The 22,164-nt window shown below is 38.6% G+C and overlaps 1 protein-coding gene across 7 annotated transcripts in view; it reads left to right on the top strand.

The window, feature by feature from the left end:
- The window catches only part of LOC112643367 (zinc finger protein 420-like), a 642,213-nt gene that overhangs the window by 74,521 nt on the left and 545,528 nt on the right, over positions 1–22,164 (top strand). For all 7 annotated transcript variants that reach the window (XM_049108125.1, XM_049108124.1, XM_049108105.1 and 4 more), the window contains one exon: positions 13,415–13,637. The gene's annotated coding sequence lies outside the window, so the exon portion shown is untranslated. The remainder of the gene's footprint in view (positions 1–13,414; positions 13,638–22,164) is intronic.

The raw sequence follows: 22,164 nt of genomic DNA, 5'->3' as shown, positions 1-22,164 counted from the left end.
TGGGTATTATGTGTCCATTTTTCCCAGGAAGATTAGGATACTGAGTTTGCCTTCCTGGGAGTAGAGATGCTCTCCCTTTTCATTATCAGTAATCATAAAAATTGTGTTGGATTTAATGGCAGAAATACAGACATTACACTGGCAGATAAAGGGTAGATTAGAGGTTCTGAGGGAAATTTGATGGTTCATTCATTTGTATATGTGTATTTTGTTCATTTTTTACGTATGGACTACCAGTGGACACCCCAGTAATGGAAGATGGGATGCTACCTGTTACTTTGGAAGTTTTGTTTTAACAAGAAAGGTGAAACTGACTCACCAAATTTTAAGTCCTTTGTTCACCTTTAGCTGAGTCTGAGCCTCAGAAAAGTGTGAATGTGAACTCAGGCCACCTAAGAGGTGGAGCTGGCAGGAACTCTGTTCCCTGAGCTGTTCTGAGAAGGGAGGGTCAGGGACTGTGGTGGAGCTGTGGGGGGCAGTTTTGTAATCTGAGGTCATTTTCGACAGAATTTGAACTGACAGTTCTCTCTTAGGCTCTGCATACTCCATTTTTTTTTTTTAATTTTTATTTATTTATGATAGTCACACAGAGAAAGAGAGAAGCAGAGACAGAAGCAGGCTCCATGCACTGGGAGCCTGACGTGGGATTCGATCCCAGGTCTCCAGGATCACGCCCTGGGCCAAAGGCAGGCGCTAAACCACAGCGCCACCCGGGGATCCCTGCATACTCCATTTTGATACAAGGATGTATCTGGATGCAAATTATGGGCAGCTGAGCTCTGTGCCCACAATGCTAGGCCCGAACTATGAAACAGAAATCCGGCGTGATTATAAGATGGGATTGATGGGTGCCTTATGCATTTATATTACACAGGGTGACACGGGGTGGCTGGTCCCAGATCCCCCGTCTGCTCTGAGGTCCCCTGCATTGTGGATGTGTGGGATTCCTGTTCTTCAGGTGTTCACCCGTGTTCTCTGTGCATGTGTGGTTTTGGCACTAGGAAGACAGAAACGGGAGAGGGCATCAGAAACTCTGGGTATGATAATAGCATTGGTCAAAGGGAGGACTGGTCCATCCATCGACTCTGGTCCTAGATTGCCTAAACTGTGAACTCAGGTGTGTGGGTTTGGTTAAGATGGGATTCAGAGCTAGTGCTCTGGAGAACCTGGGCTGGTGAAGGAAGGAAACCTGCAGTATGACTGCAGAATTTGGCTTTGAGAACAGCAATGCCCTCCGAGAGCCAGAAGGCATCTCTGCCAGAAGTCCTCTGTGCACATGTGCAGCACATGGTAGGAAACTATCTGCACAGGAGCTTTGTGGAGCCATTATCAAGAGTGAAATCTGAGCAAGTTGACAGCAATCGTGTTGGTGTGTTGTGCGCATGTGCACAGCGGGTGGAGTGGCACAGGGAAAAATGGCTTACTGAGTCTTCTTCCACGTTGCGAGTGGGCAAGATGTCTATAAGGTCAGATCAGTAAAGCGTTCAAAATGAAAGGTGGTAGGTAGTATTAAAAGATGAACTAATGATGTACATTCAGATTTTTAAGAATTAATTTGGCCAGTTAATCTGTATATTCAAATGGTTAGGTATGCTCCACCTGTAGGAGATAGCAGTAAGGTTTTTACAGAGAAGATATGGAAGCAAAGCAAAGACAGCGTCTGATTGGATGTACCTTAGGCAGTTGACTTATTTTTGGAAGGCCTAGTTGACTGTAATTACCTGTTGTTGTTTTTTTAAAGATTTTATTTATTTATTCATGAGAGACACACACAGAGGCAGAGACACAGGCAAAGGGAGAAGCAGGCCTCCTGCAAGGAGCTGGATGTGGGACTCAATCCCAGCTCAGGATCACACCCTGAGCTGAAGGCAGATGCTCAACTGCTGAGCCACCCAGGCATCCCCTAATTATCTGTTTATAAGTTCATTTTCTTCCATTCCAGTGCAGTGACTGTGAATTAAGGTGTGGTTTGCTTACTGAGGCTACCTAGGCCATTAGAGCCAGTTGAGTCTAATGGCTTTCCTGTTTAATTTCTTTAACAGTGGAAACACAGTTGGTAGCGATTAAGGTTTTTTTTTTTTTTTTTTTTTAAGATTTTCTTTATTTATTCATGAGAGACACACACAGAGAGAGAGAGAGGCAGAGACAGGCGGAGGGAGGAGAAGCAGGCACCATGCAGGGAGCCCTATGTGGGACTGGATCCCAGGACTCCAGGATCACACCCTGAGCCAAAGGCAGACACTTAACTGCTGAGTCACCCAGGTGTCCCAGAATATTAAAGGTTTTTAAACCCATTTGCAAGGGTAGTTCAGCAATTTTCCATCTACTGTAAGAATGCACGGTCATGATGGTGCAACAGTCTCATGTCCCAGAACCACCCAGTAAGTCACATGTGTACGAATCAAAGATCCACATTTCATGATGTATGTAATAGCAGAAGATAGATAGCATTCAACTATGTAATTGTATAAACAAGAGTATTTCAACAAGGTTGTTACATTTACAATTATTGTGGGATATGATGTGTTTTTTGTGTTGCTGCAGATCCATTTCTAGGTGTAAAAATGCCACCTCCATGTAGCATTGTTTAAGGAGAGCAATTTATTTTTTTTTTAATTTTTTTAAAAAATTTTTATTTATTTATGATAGTCACAGAGAGAGAGAGAGAGAGAGGCAGAGAGGCAGAGACATAGGCAGAGGGAGAAGCAGGCTCCATGCACCACGAGCCCGACGTGGGATTCGATCCCGGGTCTCCAGGATCGCGCCCTGGGCCAAAGGCAGGCGCTAAACCGCTGCGCCACCCAGGGATCCCAAGGAGAGCAATTTGATCTACATTAAGTTTGATATGAAATATTTATGTAAACATTGAACCAGGTATAAAATATTTTAGTGCCTGTGTGTGTTATACTTTGAAGTTGCATAAGAGGGAGGATCCACCTAAACCTGACAAGGTATTATTACTGAACATAAAACTATTATTGATTAGGGTGATTTAATGAGGATTTTTACTTTAAATATTTTATAAATTAATTTAAAAAAATTTTTTTAAATTTTTATTTAAAATCAATGTTTCATGAGGCATTGAATCTTCTCAGAACCTCTGGGTCAGCAGTCACTTCCAGGATCATTCAGGTTGTTGGTAAAAACCATTTTCTTCTAATGGTTCCCATGTGACCCCCTGGTTATGCATGGTTATCCCAAAACAAGAGAGAAAATACTGACTCTCATTGTTTTCTCAAAATTTGACCTATGGTCCTTTACTGTATATTCAATTGAAAGGGTTTCTGGGTATTTTATATAAGTAAGGTTATTGCCTCATGGGCTGAAATTAGAAATTGTTGACAATTGTGAGTCAAGTGCAAATCAGAGAATTAAATGAGTAGGAAAATGAATTAGTAGCCTCCATTTGAACCCCTACAACTTCCATTACCCCCAGCTCCACCCCTCCTCTCTATCCCCCATTGTGACCTCAATATCTTCACTCTCCTAACTTTAGATATCTATGAGACCTCAGGCTTGCCCTGCAAATGACCCTCTAGTCTTCTTCATAGCTCTTCTAGTCCATCATGTGCAATTTAGACCTCTATACCAATAAACTACTTTATGCCTGATCCTAGAGGCCTCAGCTTAAACTTCCTCCCCTTCTGTTGCCCCCAAATCTTCCATCCTCCGATCTTTCCTCCTCCTGCCATTTATCTTCCCCCCCATCCCGTGACTTCAGCGCATTTATTGTGTCTTTTATGTTCACTGCCATCATTTATCAGGAGGCCTTAGTTTTCTTATGACCCTGTACCCATTACCCCCAACCCTATACTCCCTCTTTCTCATGGGCCCTTAAGCCTACTGATTCCCATTGTTCTCCCAGCTCTAATGATCCCTCTCTACCCATGTTAAATCCCTGTGCCCATTATATTCCTCAGGCCTGATCTTTTCTTCCCACCATTCATCTCTGGTTAGACCACTGAATACCCTCAGGATTGCATTCATAAGCAGCCATCCCCCTTCTACCCCTGTGTTCTTTAACCCTTCATGGGCAATAAGGTTTGCATGCCTTTGACCCAGCCTTGCCTTTGAACTCCCTTTTGCCAGTAAATTCTTCATCCATTATTCCCTTCCTTCTCATGATTTCCATCACCCTCTTATTCCTTCAACACACATATGCCTCATATCCTTAATGCTCCTGCATATACCCACCCCCAACCTTAAAACCTGTAGTGCACTTTAATCTCTCAGTGACATTTAACTGCCTAGTGCCCTTTAGTCCTGTTGTGGGTTACATAGTGTGCCTCAAATATGCTCAAGTCCTAATTCACAGTACCTGTAATTATACCTTATTGGGCAAGTAGGATCTTTCCAGATGTGACTAAGTGGATACAAAGTCATACTGGATTTGAGTAAGCCTGAATTCAGTGGCTGGTGTCCTATAACAGAGAAGTTTAGACACACACACGGAACAGTGTGTGACGATGAAGGCGAGACTGAGTAATGCATCTACTAGCCGAGGAAGGCCAAGGATACCTGACAGTCTCTAGAAGTTAGGAAGAGGGAAGACTCCATTCTTGAGATGAAGTGTAGCCCTGCCAACAGCTTGACTTCTGCCAACAGCTTGACTTCAGATATCTAAGAACCTCCAGAACTGTGAGACACTAATTTTTTGGTTTGTTAAGCCACCTAGTTATGGTAATTTGTTACAGCAGCCCTTGGAAACTAACATAGTTCCTGTCCTCTCTTATTCTGTGGCTCTGTTACCCCAAGCCCTGAGACTCTGCAGCTCCATTTATCCCTGTGCCCCTCATTCTTACCCCCACCCCATATCACTACTTGTCTTCATGCCATGTACTTCAACCTAAAGTGGCACTGCTCCTTACTCTTTCAGTGGCACACTTTGTGAATATAGTCCTTGTGGAGTTCTGCTATGTTGGAAGGAGTATAAAGAGTGGAAAGAGCTTTTGTTTTTGGACATCCAGGGGACTGTAGTTAATCCTATTTTTTTCCATATACAAACACTTCTATCATGTGATTGGATGAGATTTTTGTGAACCTGAGCGTGACTGTGAGTTTGTCATCATAAGTATGTTTCATTATGGGTATGTTGAGAGGGAGTCTGTATGTGGTGTTTCTGCATTGGTGTTTGTGAATGTGGAGTGTGTGAGTATGCAAGTGACTGTGTGTGAGTATATGTGATTATGTATTTGAATGTTAATTCAGGCTTGTGTTTGTACCTGTGTGTAGATGTGGTCTCTGTCTGTGTGTATAGAATATAAATTGTATCCTATTATGGCTCTAATCCATGCTTTGGCAATTGTGGTGACTTTGGGAAGGAGACAGGGATCAAATGTAGATATGTTTCCTTGAAATTTGAAAGGATTGAAGGTTATTTCTTCAATTTCAGTAAGTAGAACTAAAGCCTATTACAGAAATGTGAGAACCCACGTTAAGAGCACCATTAGAAACTCAGTAGAAATGACTTAATGATATTTTTTAAAATAGCAGAATCAGCTTTTTTCCCCCTGCTTATTAAACCATTTTTTCCTAGTTCATTTTTGTGAGAGCCTCTTTTATAACATTCGCAGTTATCATGGATATTCTGTTTAGAATTGCTATTAATCCTAGGATCAATATTGTTAGATTATATTTTCCCACCAAATGTCCATATTATTTAATTTCCAAACTGATTTTCATGGAATTGTACAAATCAGCATAACAAATTGTCATTTCATATTAATTGTATTGGTACTGAAATCGCCACTCAGAATGTTTGTATGATTACTTTTCTCTGTTGAAGAATTATGGCACAAGTATGTGGTTAGAAAATGAGGAAAGAACTCAGGTTGCAGCAGAAGAATTTATCAGGGAAATATAGAATCCAGTAAAACACAAGTTTTTTGCTTACCCCTCATATGTCATCCTCAGCATGGTCTGCTCCCCTTCGTATGAGAAGCCTTTTGCTTTCCAGGGATGATGGAAAGGATGGCGTTTCTTTGCAAATCCTAACAATCTGTTCAGATGTGTATGACCTTATGATTGAAACTTTGTAATTTAATTTGGCTTTGTATGTCTCCAAACTCATTTTGTGGTTTTCCTTTATGGCACTGGATGATATAAATATATAATGCATATACATATATACAGATCTATATACATATATATGTTCATGTATACTTGTACTAATGACATAAATGATTATCATTATGTGAAATTAAATTTTCTGTCTTTTTTGAGTGCCTATATTTGATTCAGGTTTATAGTGTTATTATAGAGAGAGCAGTATTAAAATATTTCCTAGGATTGAAGGGATATCCATTATACTCCCATAGAATTCCACAAGTCACAAGCTCCCCATAAACAAAATGTCTTCTAGTTAAATGGCTATTTAGAACCTACTCCAGGTTTAATGACAAACTTCATTATAACCTTTATCAGTTTGAAGACCATGAGGGTGAAACCCAGAAAGTCATAAAACGACCATGGTCAATTGACATATCACTAAATGGGGGGGGGGGGTACCTTTTTTTTTTTTTTTTAGGATTTTATTTATTTATTCATGAGAGACACAGAGAAAGAGAGAGAGAGGCAGAGACACAGGCAGAGGGAGAAGCAGGCTCCATGCAGGGAGCCCGACATGAGACTCGATCCTGGGTCTCCAGGATCACACCCTGGGCTATAGGCAGGTGCTAAACCACTGAGCCACCCAGGGATCCCCAAAAATTACCTTTTATAGATCCCTGAATTATGCCATTTGATCCATGACTGTGCACTTGTACATTTTTGGTAGTCATTGGATATCTTTGAAAGATCAGCAAGCACATTTTTGTGTGTTCTCCTTTGATATATATGGCCATTTTTTATGAGTATAATTTAAATACCTAATAATATTTTATCATAACTTTATATTTCAAATGAATAACCTCTCTCTAAGATGGATTGTGCAATCACTTTTCAACCTTTTGGCTAAGATTGAGTATAGATAGATTGTGCAAAACTTGTTGACCTACCATTCTGTGGTAGGCACTTCTGAATTTGCCATCCAGCCAAACCCCAGCCTACTTATGTCTTTGTTCCATGGCTCCATTGTTTTCTTCAGTTGCTTGAATGACCATCTCATATATGCCTTTTTATTGATAGAATTGTCTTAAATTCTCATACCTAGTTAACATTGGGAAAACTTTCATTTGTTACATTGAAAATTATAGTGCTCAAGTATTTCTTTATATTTTCCAGATTGTTGTAGGACCTAATGTTTTATGAACGCATAAGACTGAACTTTTCCATGGTAAACATTAATAAAATCTGAATTATACAAGTCTGTAATAAATAACATTTCCATTAGAACTGCTATTACAGCTTACTTTTTGAGGCAAAGCTAGTCTGTCTTAATCAATATAGCTAGCTTTAATGTGTTCAAAGCTAGAACCTAGGACTCAGTGGGAGATAAATGAATAAACATCTGAACATTGTATAAAACACAGAATGTACATCTCTCTGATTGTATTAGGGGATTGGCATTCCGTATCCTGTCCCAGCAGAGCCCAGATAGACTGGAGTCATGACTCATGAGAAGAAAGGGGCAGACAGTGGGAAACTTGCAGCAAATAGTGCAGAAATAACTCACCATCAACCAATTGGGATCATTAACAAGAACAATACACACATGGAGGAGACAGTGTACAATGATATAAAGGTGCTTAGCAGGACAGGGATGCTCTGGGTAGCTCTGGTCTCTGGGAAAGATCTGGGGAAAACACTATTTCTGTGAATGTGTTTGACTTTCTTTTGCCTGGACAGCATGAAAATCATGAAGCCACTGCTCCACATCATGAGCCCCAAAGGTAAAACATCAGGAAATAATAGCCATGTACAAATATTGGCATTGTGATTTCTCCTTGAACTGTAGCAGAACAGTATCCAAATCTTTCTTTGTGATGTTTTTGCTGCTCAATTTAAATTAAAATTTAACAGCATGCATAGCATCCAGTTAAGGAACATCTAGAATTCAGTGTGCTTGGGAGACTTCTCCTTAAACTCTGCCTACCTGTAGTTCTAGGGACTGACTACGATTGCCTGAAAGTCACTCAAGAGGCCTTTGCCCATTTTGCGAATGTAGAACACAAGTTTATATCCAAAACCATTAAGAAAATCTTTCATCCCCAAACTTGCCATTGTCTGAGTGACTTTTTATTTTTTTATTTTATTTATTCATGAGAGACACATGGAGAGAGGCAGAGACATAGAGTGAGAAGCAGGCTCCCTGTAAGGAGTGCAATGTGGGACTCCATCCCAGGGCCCCCGGATCATGTCCTGAGCTGAAGGCAGATGCTCAACCACTGAGCCACCCAGGCATCTCTGAATGACTCTTTTAGAAAGAATAACCAAGGAATTGGTTATAGTCAGGTATTTGAAAAACAGATCTGTAGACCTTAACCTGCATCGGGTGGGGGGGGGGGGGGAGTCTATTAATGGTAAAGAAGAGAGAGATTCTCCAGAATTCCAACTATAGTATAGTTAGAAATATTCCTGTTGTGTAGTGTCTGGAGACCATACTGCTGGTTTCCAGATGACTGATATTCCTCTTTATGGCCAGAAATCCTTGCATGGATGTAAGAGACAGGAATTATGTGGACATGTCAGCTGAAAAACCAATATTTTTCATTTACTACTATTTCCTACTTAAGAAATATACTAAAATTTAGGTTCTTCTGTTAAGAGGGTTCCATTCCTTACAACAGTAACCTTTAACAATTTGTATGAATGACTATTATGAAATACTCCACAAGTATTTTAAAAATCTTTATAGCTCTCTGATACAGGTACACACATGGTTTTATTTGCAGATAAAAATGAAAGTAGATACACAATGTTTAGCCCGTTTGTGAAAGTGCACACACTGCTTAGGGGCAGAGTGGCTGGGATTGTAGTAAACACAATTCTTTTTTTTTTTTAAACACAATTCTTAACTGTTGTGCTGTACTAATAAGAACTGGCTTTTCAAATAATTCTGAGCTATGTTCTGTTTTTTAGACAGACATTTTATTTTAGGTTGATAGTGTTTTAAATAATTTTTTGTTTTCACAAGTTTTTTATGCAGAAATTTTTTTTAAGATTTTATTTTTATTTATTCATGAGAGACAGAGAGAGGGGTAGAGAAATAGGCAGAGGGAGAAGCAGGCTCCCTGTAGGGAGCCTGATGTGGGACTCAATCCCAGGACCCTAGGATCACGACCTGAGCCAAAGGCAGACATTTAACCACTGAGCCACCCAGGTGCTCCTATGCAGAAATATTTTCTATAGGTCAGTATCAACTATGAATAGAGATTTGGAGTTCTTAAGTTAGGTGAACTATTGATATATATAACAGTAGAGTCTGCCCCATGACCAACTTGGATTTCATGAAAACAGATTGACTCAATTATTAGACAAGACTGCTTTGCTTGTGTGCCAGGGTCAAAGTGCAATGTTAGATATCATAGTAAATGAACAATAATATCACATTATGAAACAATGTGATACCCTAACTGTGAGGCATGAAACTTTAGTCTCTAAAACAATATTGTGTAGAAATCAAGTTATGGGGCAGCCCAGGTGGCTCAGTGGTTTAGTGCCGCCTTCAGCCCAGGGCGTGATCCTGGGGACCCAGGATCGAGTCCCACATCGGGCTCCCTGCATGGAGCCTGCTTCTGCCTGTGTCTCTGCCTCTCTGTCTGTGTGTATTCTCATGAATAAATAAAAAAAATCTTTTTAAAAAAATTTTAAGAAAAGGGGATCCCTGGGTGGCGCAGCGGTTTAGTGCCTGCCTTTGGCCCAGGGCGCGATCCTGGAGACCCGGGATCGAATCCCACGTCGGGCTCCCAGTGCATGGAGCCTGCTTCTCTCTCTGCCTGTGTCTCTGCCTCTCTCTCTCTCTCTCTCTCTCTCTCTCTCTCTGTGTGACTATCATAAATAAATTTTTAAAAATTTTAAATTAAAAAAATAAAAAAAAAGAAATGAAGTTATGAGCATTATCAGATTACCTGTTCCTCTATTCACATCTGAGTTAAATAAAACTATTACAAAATGAGATGTGTGAAATCTTGTACATGGTAGAAAGTTGTAGAGAGGGACGCCTACGTGGCTCAGGGGTTGAGCATCTGCCTTCCATCCCGGGCATGGTCCTGAGTCCCGGGATTGGGTCCTACATCGGGCTCCCTGTGGGGAGCCTGCTTCTCTTTCTGCCTATGTCTCTGTGTCTCTCATGAATAAATAAAGTTAAAAAAAAAAAAGTTGTAGAGAAATACATGCTGAGCTTAATTTTGATACCAAAATATTTTTAAACCAGAGAAAATCTCTTAATACATTTGAACTTGGAAACTTCTCTATGCAACATACAACACAGTGTTTTGTTTTGTTTTGTTTTGTTTTTTTAATTTTTATTTATTTATGATAGTCAGAGAGAGAGAGAGAGAGGCAGAGACACAGGCAGAGGGAGAAGCAGGCTCCATGCACCGGGAGCCCGACGTGGGATTCGATCCTAGGTCTCCAGGATCGCGCCCTGGGCCAAAGGCAGGCGCCAAACCACTGCGCCACCCAGGGATCCCCAACACAGTGTTTTTTAAATACTTTCCCCCTAAATTCTATTTTCAAGTCTCTCTAATAATCTGAAAACAGATGTTCCAGTAGAGACAGAATCAATGTCTCCCTTACGTGCATCCTAACCCATAATTAGAGAAAAATATTTCTATTTCAGAAACTGTCACTCAAAACTGTTCTTTTTTTTTAAATTTTTTTTTTATTTATTTATGATAGTCAGAGAGAGAGAGAGAGAGGCAGAGACACAGGCAGAGGGAGAAGCAGGCTCCATGCCAGGAGCCTGACGTGGGATTCGATCCCGGGTCTCCAGGATCACGCCCTGGGCCAAAGGCAGGCGCCAAACCGCTGCGCCACCCAGGGATCCCTCAAAACTGTTCTTGTATGTAGGATTACATGATTCTAAGGGATCGATCTTACTCATTATTACAGGCACAGATGTATTTTTTTTAAAAGGTTTTATTTATTTATTCGAGAAACAGGCAGAGACACACAGGCAGAGGGAGAAGCAGGCTCCATGCAGGGAGCCCGACATGGGACTCGATCCTGGGTCTCCAGGATCAGGCCCTGGGCTGAAGGTGGTGCTAAACCGTTAAACCACCTGGGCTGCCCAACGCAGGTGTATTGCAGGCACCTTTCAGTAATCCTGAGAAGTTAGTCTAGGTGAACTGAAGAGATTGATTTAAGAACTGTAATCCTTGAGCATTTATTTATTAATGAGAGACGCAGAGAGGCAGAGACACGGGCAGAAGGAGAAGCAGGCTCCATGGCAGGGAGCCTGACGTGGGACTTGATCCCAGGTCTACAGGATCAGGCCCTGGGCTGAGGCAGCGCTAAACCGCTGAGCCACCCGGGCTGCCCAAGGATACATATTTTTAAAACATTAAGAAATTATTTGACTCATAGAAAAGGCTGAACTGAATCATTAAAAAAAACTGTAACTCTGTACCCATCAAACAATAACTCTTTTCCTATTCTCTCCAGTCCCTGTCAACCACCATTCTATTTACTACCTCCGTTAATTTGATTATTCTAGGTATCTCATATAAGTAGAATGATTTTCGTGGCTGGCTTATTTCTCTTAGCTTAATGTCTTCAAGCGTCATCCAAGTTGTGGCATGTGTCAGAATTTCTTCCTTTAAGGCTCAGTAATCAGTAATAATTATTGTAAGTATGTATCAGAATATCCAATTAATGTAATGATGACAGACACTTGGATTTTTTCCCACCTTTTGGCTGTTGTGAATAATACTGCTAAGAACATAGGTTTACAAATAGCTCTTTGAGACTGCTTTCAATTATTTTGGGTATCAGTACTTTTTCTATAGCAGCAGCACCAACTTACATTCCTATAAACAATGCACAGGGCTCCAATTTCTCCATATCCTTACCAACAGTTGCTGTTTTCGTGTGTGTATGTTTTAGATGTGAGGTGGTATCTCATTGTGGTCTTGCAGTCTCTTATGATTATTTTGTATGCTTATTGTTGGCAACTTCCTTTTGCTATATCTTTGTGCATATGTATTGTAAATAACTCCTAAAAGTGACTACTTTTTATTCTTCTGTATAATATACATGTGTATTTATAACTCTGAAAGGTTACTGCTTTTTATTCTTCTGTATAATATACATGTGTATTTATGTGTGCCTCTATGTAAGATTTATTATTCTACCCAAGGAAATTTTTCTTTTCTTTAAATCTGTACTTCCTATATAGGTAGTGTGCAATAATTTTTATTAATATACACTTTCCACATGTCTTGTTAGATTTGCTCCTATTTTAAACTGCAGCCTCATTTCTAAAATATCTTCTGGGTGCTTAGAATGTGCATAAACTATGTACTATATGCTTGTCATAGTATTTATAATATTTTGTCCAATTTTCTTACAATATTTGCCCATTGATTCTTTGGCCATACTCTTTAAACAGAGATGATTTTCTAGTGGTTAATTCTTTACTAATACCTCAAGGTGCTAAATAATATAGGTGTTAGGATTTCCCAGTGTTCTTTTTGACTTTGCAGGGAATTGATATATTTCTCAATAGTTAAACTAGCATTGGAAGTCAGTGACATTTCTTTGATTATGTTGATTATTTGGTGTTCATATCTCATTTTTATGACTTTAAAAGTGATATTTTCTAATAATGAAAAAATATTGTAGTCCTAATATAAGATTCACTTAACCTCACTAGAAACTCTTAAATTTGCTAAAACTATATTTAATAATTTTGGACATCAAGGCATATATGAGATTTGTTAAATATATTTTTGAGAATTTTTTTATGGTTTGGGAAATTTTGAATAGCCTAAATGGCATGAATTTTAAAATCTTCAGTTTAGAATTTGTGCCTCTTCTTGCATCAACATTATTAAAATACGTATTTTTAGAGAACAAGTATGTCAAATAGACTTTTCCTATTTGCATCAATTGTATAAATCATGTCCAGTGATTTTTAATATAAGTTCATGGCATGTCCCCTTCACTTTTACTTTCACTCTTCTTGGAAAATTTTTCTCAAGCCCTTTGCATCCTTCCTTGTTTCTGTGGCTAACTTTTTTTAAAGTTTAGGAGACTAAGGGTGAACAGATAATTATATGTTGGGGACAGTGAACTTCTCAATTAAATGCACATGCTTCCTGTGGTTCTTTCATCTAGCAGATCACAGCATCTAAATATTTTCTGTTTCCACCATGTGGGAACTTGTCTGCTTACAGTTATTCTGGAAAAAGAAAACTTTTCCCATATACTTGACCTTGAATGCATAGTAGAAAATCTAATCACTTATGGGGATTGGGAAAGTTGTTTTTTTTTTTTTTTTAGTTTTTGATGTTTAGTATCTCTGAAACTGCAGGTGAAGCGATACTGCATTTCTGCCAGGAGTTCACAGAATCACAAACCCAAAGTCTCCGAAAGTGGTGAAAGAAGAAAACTGCCAACCAAGAATACTCTACCTGGCATAGTTGTCCTTCAGAAGGAAGTTTCCCAGGCAAGTGAAGTCTGAAGGAGTTCATTAAGACTGGCCTTGTGAGAAATCTTAAAGGGACTTCAAGCTTTTCTGCTACTAACTAGTAAAGGTAAATACATAAATTCAGAATACTCTAATGTTGTGTTGGTGGTGGGTGAATCACCTAACTCTAGTATGAAAGTTGCAAGATAAAAGTATTAAAAATATTTATAACTTAAGTAATGTTAATGGATATATAAGGTAAAATATGTAAATTGTGACATCAAGACCAAAACATGGGGGAGGAAAGTAAAAAATGTAAAATTTTCTCAGCTTATCAATCTTCATGGTAACCACAAGTCAAAAACTTGGATTAGATTTAGGCATGCCAGACAGCAAATCATAAAGGGACAAAATGGCAATAGTAGTAAGCACATACCTATGAATAATTACATTAAATGTAAATGGACTAAATTCTCCCATCAAAAGACAGAGTGGCTAAATGGGTATAAATACAATATATATTATGTACAGGAGACTGATTTCAGCCTTAAAGACACATACAGACTGAAAATGAAAGATTGCAAAAGGATCTTCCATGAAAGTGTGGCCAGAGTTATAAAAGACTTTAAGACAAAGAGGGTCATTGTATACTGATAACAATGTCAAACAAGAGGATATAACATTTATAAATACTTATGCACCCATAGTGGGAACATCTAAATACATATATCAAGTATTAAGAGACAGGAATAAAATAATAGGGGACTTCATCCAGGCAGAAAATCAATAAGGAAACTTTGGACTTAAATTATATTATACCAGATGACATCAACAGACAATTGTACAACGTTCTATCCAACAACATCAGAATGCAAATTATTAGGCACACATGGAACATTCTCCAGGATGTAACATATGCTAGGCCAGAAAACCATATCAAGCCTCTTTTCTAAACACAGTGGTTAAAACTAGAAATCAAGGATGAGAAGAAGGCTGGAGGGATGCCTGGGGGGCTTAGTGGTTGAGTGTCTGCCTTTGGCTCAGGGTGTGATCGTGTGATCCGGGAGAGTCCCACACCGAGCTCCTTGCATGGAGCCTGCTTCTCCCTCTGCCTGTATCTCTGTCTCTCTCTTTCTCTGTGTCTCTCATGAATAAATAAATTAAAAAAAAAAAAAGCTAGATAATTCCCACATATTTGTGGACTTAACATTTTGTAATTGAACAACATAGAAGAAGCCGTCAAAGGAATTAAAAAAATATCTTGAGGCAAATGAAAATGGAAATTCAAACTAAGCCCAAAGTTGGAAGAAAATTAGAGCAGAAATAGAGACCAAAAGAAAAGATTAATGAAACTAAGAAAATTGACAAACCCTTTGGCTAGACTTAGCAAGAAAAAAAGAAGATCTCCAGAAAAGAAAATTAGAAATAAGAGACAATAGACATCAATAAGAGACACTACAACAGACATCACACAAAGATCTAAAAGACTGCTACACTCTGGAGGGTATTATGCTGAGTGAAATAAGTCATCTGGAGAAAGACAATCATCATATAATTTCACTCACATGTGGAATATAAAAAATAGTCAAAGGGACTATAAGGAAAAGGAGGGAAACTGAGTGGGAAAAAATTAGAGAGGATGACAAACCATGAGAGACTCCTAACTCTGGGAAACAAAGGGTTGCAGAAGAGCAGCCCGATGGCACAGCAGTTTGGTGCTGCCTGCAGCCTGGGATGTGATCCTGGAGACCCAGGATCAAGTCCCACATCGGGCTCCCTGCATGGAGCCTGCTTCTCCCTCTGCCTGTGTCTCTGCCTCTCTCTCTCTGTGTCTATGAATAAATAAATAAAATCTTAAAAAAAAAACAAAAACAAAGGGTTGCAGAAGGGGAGAAGTGTGGGGGCATGGAGTGATGGGCACACAGGGAGGGCACATGATGAGATGAGCACTGGGTGTTATATGTTGGCAAATTGAATTTAAATAAAATATTAGGAAGAAAAGACTGCTACAATCATATCCCAACAAATTTGACAACCTAGAATTGGACACTTTCCTAGAAATATCTAACCTACCAGGATTGAATCACAAAGAAATAGAAAACCTGAAGAGAAAAATTACTAGTAAAGAGACTGAAATAGTAATCAAAACCCTAGCAAAAGTTGAGAATCAAAAGACTTCATGGCAAACTCTACCAAACATTTAAAGATGACCAATTCTTCTCAGAGTATTCCAAAAAAATGGAAGAGGAGGGAACACTTCCAAACTCATTTCCAGCATTACCCTGATACCAAAACCAGACAAGGACCTGAAAAGGAAGGGAAACTCCTGGCCAATTACCTAATGAACAGAGATGTGAAAATCCTCATGAAAATAGTAGCAAATTGAATTCAACGGGGCATTAACAAGATTATACACTATTAGCAAATGGGTTGTATTCTAGGGATGCAGGATGGTTCAATATCCACAAATCAATAGATATGATACAGCACATTAACAAAATAGTGTATTGAACTCCTACAATCATCTCAGTAGATGCAGAAAAGCCTTTGACAGAATTCAACACCCAGGCATGATAAAAACTCTCAACCAAATGGGTATAAATGGAATGTACCGCAGCATAAGAAATGCCATATATGGTAAGCCCACAGCTAAAGTATTCAACAGTGAAAAGGTGACTACTTTTCCTCTAAGATGAGGGATGAGACAAGGATATGTCAGTCTCATCACTTTTCTTCAACATAGTACTAAATGTCTTTGCCAGAATAATTAAGTAGAAACTGGTCAGGTGCATCTCTCAAGTAGGGACTGTTTTTCTTATGATTAGATTCATGGTAAATGATACATCACTGGATGTTTTAACCTTGAACACTTGGCTCAGGTAGTGTTTTCCAGGTCTCTACATTAGATAAAGCTATTATATGTCTGTGTCCAGCCCAGCCACAGGGGAGGGAATAAATTAATATCCACCTCCTGGGAACAGGAATATCTTCCCATATTAATTTGTATTTTTCTGCCAGGAAGATTTGTCTCGTCTATTCAATTATTTTATATATATATATATATATAGAGAGAGAGAGAGAGAGAGAGAGTTTATATGATATAAATATATCATATTTATATATATATATAATTTTACATTTATATATACATATATACCCCCCCCACAACACACATTGTGTTACGTTGTAACATTTTTAATCCAACACCATGATATTAATTTTGTTGCTCAAATTGTTTCAACTTTTGCAACTGGGAGCAAATTGTAGCTGTTTCAGATTAAACCATATATCCCTTTGATTTACCCTGATAAAAATTTATATGAGAGAAAGGGAGAGCATGAGCAGGAGGAGAGGCAAAAGGATAAGTAGACTCCTTGCTGAATGGGGAGCTCAGCATGGGGCTCAAACCCACTACCCCAAGATGATGATCTGAGCCAAAGTTAGATGCTTAACCGACTTCTCTTTTTTGAAGACTTCTTTCTCGTTCCAGTATGAGATGCTCCAAACTCATCTTGTATTTTTCCATATCCCACACATAGGATATTTGGATCCATGATTGATTTTTTTCTTTTAAGAGAACAAACACATGTACAAGCAAGCCAGGGGGAAAGGAAGAGAAAGAACCCCAAGCGGACTCTATGCCCAGTGACAACCTTGATGTGGGACTTAGTCCCATAACCCTGAGATCATGACCTGACCTGAAATCAAGACTTGGATGTTTAACCAACTGAACTGCCAAGACACCCCTCAAATACCCTTTTAAGAGAATATTAGAAACCAACTTAATGAAAGACTTCTGGAGATTCAAGAGTATTTCAATATTCCTGGATGTTTTGTTGGGTTTTTGTCAAATTCTGTGACTTCGTTTCTATTCCAGTGTTGTAGTGTAAAAAAGTAAATTATGGAAATGATGCAGCAAGATGACTGAGTAGGAACCCTTAGCTCTCATTCCTCCACAAACAAATCCATATAATGATACTGGTTCCAAAATTCCTCAAAGAGAAATTCACAATTCTTAGCACAAACTGAGAGTAGTTGCATTTATAGGGTTAAGAACAATTTACTTTACTTATGTCAGCTTGTCTCCAAGTCTCCTTAGCTCAGCACCAAGCTTAATACCTTGGGGTGTGATTTCTCCCATGGGGTAAGGGGAGTGAAGATTGGTAGTGTGTGCCTGGCCTTCTTACCTCTCCATGCATCCTCTGTGAAGTCGTTTTCTGTCATGCTCCTTACTAAGTGCAGAATGACTTGCAGAGCCTGGTCTTCTGGGAAAGACAGGAACAAAGAAAAAGTCACAGAATGCCCTTTATATCCACCATTGGTCTGCACAATTAGGAATAGGCACAGAGCTAAAGCTTTTCCTTTACAGGAAAGGGAAGGAAGCAAAATGACCTTATCCCAAGTATTAGAGTTTTTTCTTCACAGTGCTGTTTTTTTATCTCACATCATACAGAACATGGAATGACCTGCAGAGCCAGTCTTTTGGGTCAGAAAGGATCAAAGAGATGGGTAGGCATGCCCTTTACTAAAATCTGGTGATGCTTAGATTGGGAATAAACACAAAACTGAGATTTTCTTACACTAAGAACTTTTCTGCAACAAAAGTTTTTGTCCTTAACATTTCTGAGTGCCCTACATGGAGTTGATGTCTATGTTGCCCCATCCTAGCACTAAACAAGAGAGTTTGATTCCTGGGAAAATTAGTAATGAAGCAAAAACTTTGACATCCTCTTACAGTTAGCTTTGCTCTGCATTGAGAAAAAGCAAGGGACTCAGGCTTTTCTTCAAGAGGGAGAGGACGTGTTAAGGGGTCTTCCCCCACCTTCCAGTGCATTCCTCAAAAGCTCCATCTCTATTTTGTCACTTACTGAGTACTAGTAATTGGTGAGTATCTCTCCAAATGAAAATCATCCATAAAGACTAGGACAGGCAGCTGCTTTTCAAGATAGAAATAATGCAAACTTAAGCATGAAGAAACAAGAAAGTGCAATCAAAGAAAAAAACAAAATCTCCTTTTTTTTTTTTTTTAAACAGTAGGTTTATTTATTTTTTTTTAATTTTTATTTATTTATGATAGTCACACAGAGAGAGAGAGAGGCAGAGACACAGGCAGAGGGAGAAGCAGGCTCCATGCACCGGGAGCCCGATGTGGGATTCGATCCACCTCCAGGATCGCGCCCTGGGCCAAAGGCAGGAGCCAAACCGCTGCGCCACCCAGGGATCCCCAAAATCTCCTCATTTACCAACTACCAAGAAATGGAAATCTGTGAAATGCCTTACAAGGATTATTAAAATATTGGATTTATTTCTAGGAGTTTGACTTTATTTATTTTTAAGATTCCATTTATTAAATCACTCCAAGTTCATCCATGTGGTCAAAATGGCAGGATTTCCTTCTTTCTGAAGGCTGAATAATATTCATATGTATATATAACATTTTCTTGATCCATTCATCTGTTCGTGGACACTTACTTAAGTTGTTTCCATACCTGGGCTATTGTGAATAATGCTGCAATGAATGCTCCAGTACAGAGATCTGTTATTGACAGAGTTCTCACCCTCCTTTGGATAAATTGCTAGATCATAAGGTAATTCTGTTTTTAGTTTATTGAGAAACCTCCACTCCATCTTCCATAATGACTATATCAGTTTACATTCCCACCATTGTGTAGCATTCACTTTTCTCTACATCCTTACCAGGACTTACTCTCTTGTCTTTTTAAAGATTTTTTATTTATTCATTTTGAGAGAAACAGAGCAAGAACATGAACAGAGGAGAGCAGCAGAGAGAGAGGGAGAAGCAGGCTCCCTACTGATCAGGGAGCCTAACTTGGGGCTCAATCCCAGGACCCTCAGATCATGACCTCACCAGTTGAGCCACCCAGGTGCCCCTCTCTTGTCTTTTGATAATAGGTATTCTAACAGGTGTAAGATGATATCTCATGGTGATTTTGATTTGCTTTTTCCTTGTGATTAGTAATGTTGAATACCTTTTCATGTAACTGTTGGCCATTTGTATGTCTTCCTTGGACAAATGTCTATTCAGGTCCATTGCCAATTCTTTAATGAGGTTATTTTAGCTATTGCATTGTAGGAGATCCTTGTATATTTTGCATATAATCTCATATCGAATATGTTGTTTGCAACTATTTTGTCCCATTCCCAAAGTTGCCTTTTCACTTTTTGTAGTTTCACATGCCGGATGTAAGCTTTTGATACTGATGTAGTCCCAACTTGTTTATTTTTGCTTTTGTTACACCTTTGCTTTTGGTGTCAAGAACTACCTGTTTCCTCTAGGAGTTTGATGGTTTCAGACCTTACATTTTTTGCATTTAGCTATCCAATTTCTCCAACATCATTTGTTAAAGTAATTGTCCTTTGCCAGTTGCATATTTTTGACATATCAAAAATTAATTTACCATATATCTATGAGTTTCTTCCTGAACAAAATAATTTCCCTAAAGAAGAACAGTGATTGGGCACCTAAGTGGCTCAGTGGTTAAGCATCTGCCTTTGGCTCAGGGTGTGATCTCAGGGTTCTGGGATCAAGTCCTGCATCTGGCTCCCCACAAGGAGCCTCCTTCTCCCTCTGCCTATCTCTCTGCCTGTCTCTGTGTCTCCCATGAATAAATAAATAAAATATTTTTTAAAAAGCACAGTGATTCATAAGATAATACAGATAAATGAACATATAGGAAACAATATATAAACAAAATGAGAAGTTGAACAGAGAGATGCAAGCTATTAAAAGGTACAGCTGGAAAATACCATAATTGAACTGAAAAATTTAAAGATTTTATTTATTTGAAAGAGAGTGCACAAGTGTGGAGGGGCAGAGAAGGAAGGAGAAAGAATCTGTAGCACATTTCATGCTGAGTGTGGAGCCCAGTGTGAAGCTCAGTCCCATGACCGTGAGATTGTGACTTGAGCCAAAACTAAGAGTCAACCAGATGCTTACCTGACTGAACCACCCAGGTGCTCCTGAACTGAAAAGTGTAATACAGGCTTTCAAAAGCAGACTTGAGCAAGCTGAACCAAGAATCCACAAACTTAAGCAGAACATTTGATATCTACTCAGGGCAAAATGAAAAAAGAATGAAAGAGTATGAAGAAAGCATTAAAGACTTGTACAAAAAAAAAAAAAAAGACCTGTACATTGTTTCTATGTGGTCTCATGAGTTATGGAAGTCAGAAGAAGAGAATGAGAGAGGGGCAAAAAAATGTGTGTACAGAAATAATGTCTTGAAAATTTACATCGGGCAGCCCCGGTGGTGCAGTGGTTTAGCGCCGCCTTCGGCCCAGGGCGTGATCGTGGAGACCCTGGATCGAGTCCCGCGTTGGCCTCTCTGTATGATGCCTGCTTCTCCCTCTGCCTGTGTCTCCGCCTGTCTCTGTCTCTGTCTCTATGAATAAATAAATAAAATCTTAAAAAAAAAGAAAAAAGAAAATTTACCACATCTGGGGAAAGAAAGTGCATATATGTGAAGTCCACAGGATCCCAAATAGATTGAAAGTTTAGATTTACATTAAGACACATTAAAAAGTCAAAGACAAAGTAAAAATTTTGTTAGCAGCAAAGAAGAGATCTATAATATCCGAGGGAGCTCCACAAGAACCTTGAAGATTAAAAGAGAGTGGGATAATCAAACTGTTGAAAGTGAAAAACCATGGACAAAAAATATTATACCAGCAAAGCTGTCCTTAAGAAATAAAGATGTTCCCAGACAAGTAAATATTGAGAGATTTCTTTACCACTAGAGTTGCCGTACAAAAAATGTTAAAAGGAGTTGTTCATACTGAAGCAGAAGAGCACTAATTAATTAGCAGCATGAAAACAAAAAGTCACTAGTGAAGGTAAGTATATAATCAAATAAAGAATTTTGTTATATTGTAATGATGGTTCATAAGCCACTTTTCGAGTATAAAAGTGAAAAGAATTAAAAACAATGACTTTAATAATTTGTTAGTGGATATATACTAAAATATGTAAATTGTAACATCAATAACAGTGTTGGAAGAAGGGAGGAGTACAACTGTGGAATTTTTGTATGTAATCAAAATTAAGTTTTTTCAGGTTAAACTAGACTGTTACAATTAGTTCTATGTAAGCCTCATGGGAAATAAAAATCCTGTAGTAGACACACAGTATACCAAGAAAAAGGAATCAAAGGATATCTCTAGTAAAAGATTATTAAACCACAAATGAAGATAGTAAGAGAGGAAGAAAGTTGCCTTCTACCTGTATTGTAGTCCTTTTGTTATTAACAAAATGGAAATAATGAGTCTTCATCTTTAAAAATTAGTGTAGTCCACAATAGCCAAACTGGAAGGAGCCATGATATCCTTCAGCAGATGAATGGATAAAGAAAATGTGGTGTCTGTATGTATATATGTGTGTGTGTGTAAATTTTATACATGTTATACAAGTATACATTTTATATATTATTTATATAATATTATATAAATATATATATAAAATTTATACACACACACATATGTGTATAAAATGTCCACAATAGCCAGAATGTCCATAATAGCCAAACTGTGGAAGGAGCCAAGATTTCCTTCGATAGATGAATGGATATAGAAGATGTGTTATATACACACACGCACACAATGGAATAGTATTCAGCCATCAGAAAGGACGAATACCT

The sequence above is a fragment of the Canis lupus genome, chromosome 1, assembly GCF_003254725.2.
Source record: "Canis lupus dingo isolate Sandy chromosome 1, ASM325472v2, whole genome shotgun sequence".
Classification (NCBI taxonomy): domain Eukaryota; kingdom Metazoa; phylum Chordata; class Mammalia; order Carnivora; family Canidae; genus Canis; species Canis lupus.
The sequence above is the reverse complement of the archived record's forward strand: the minus strand, read 5'-3'. Positions and strand labels throughout refer to the sequence as shown.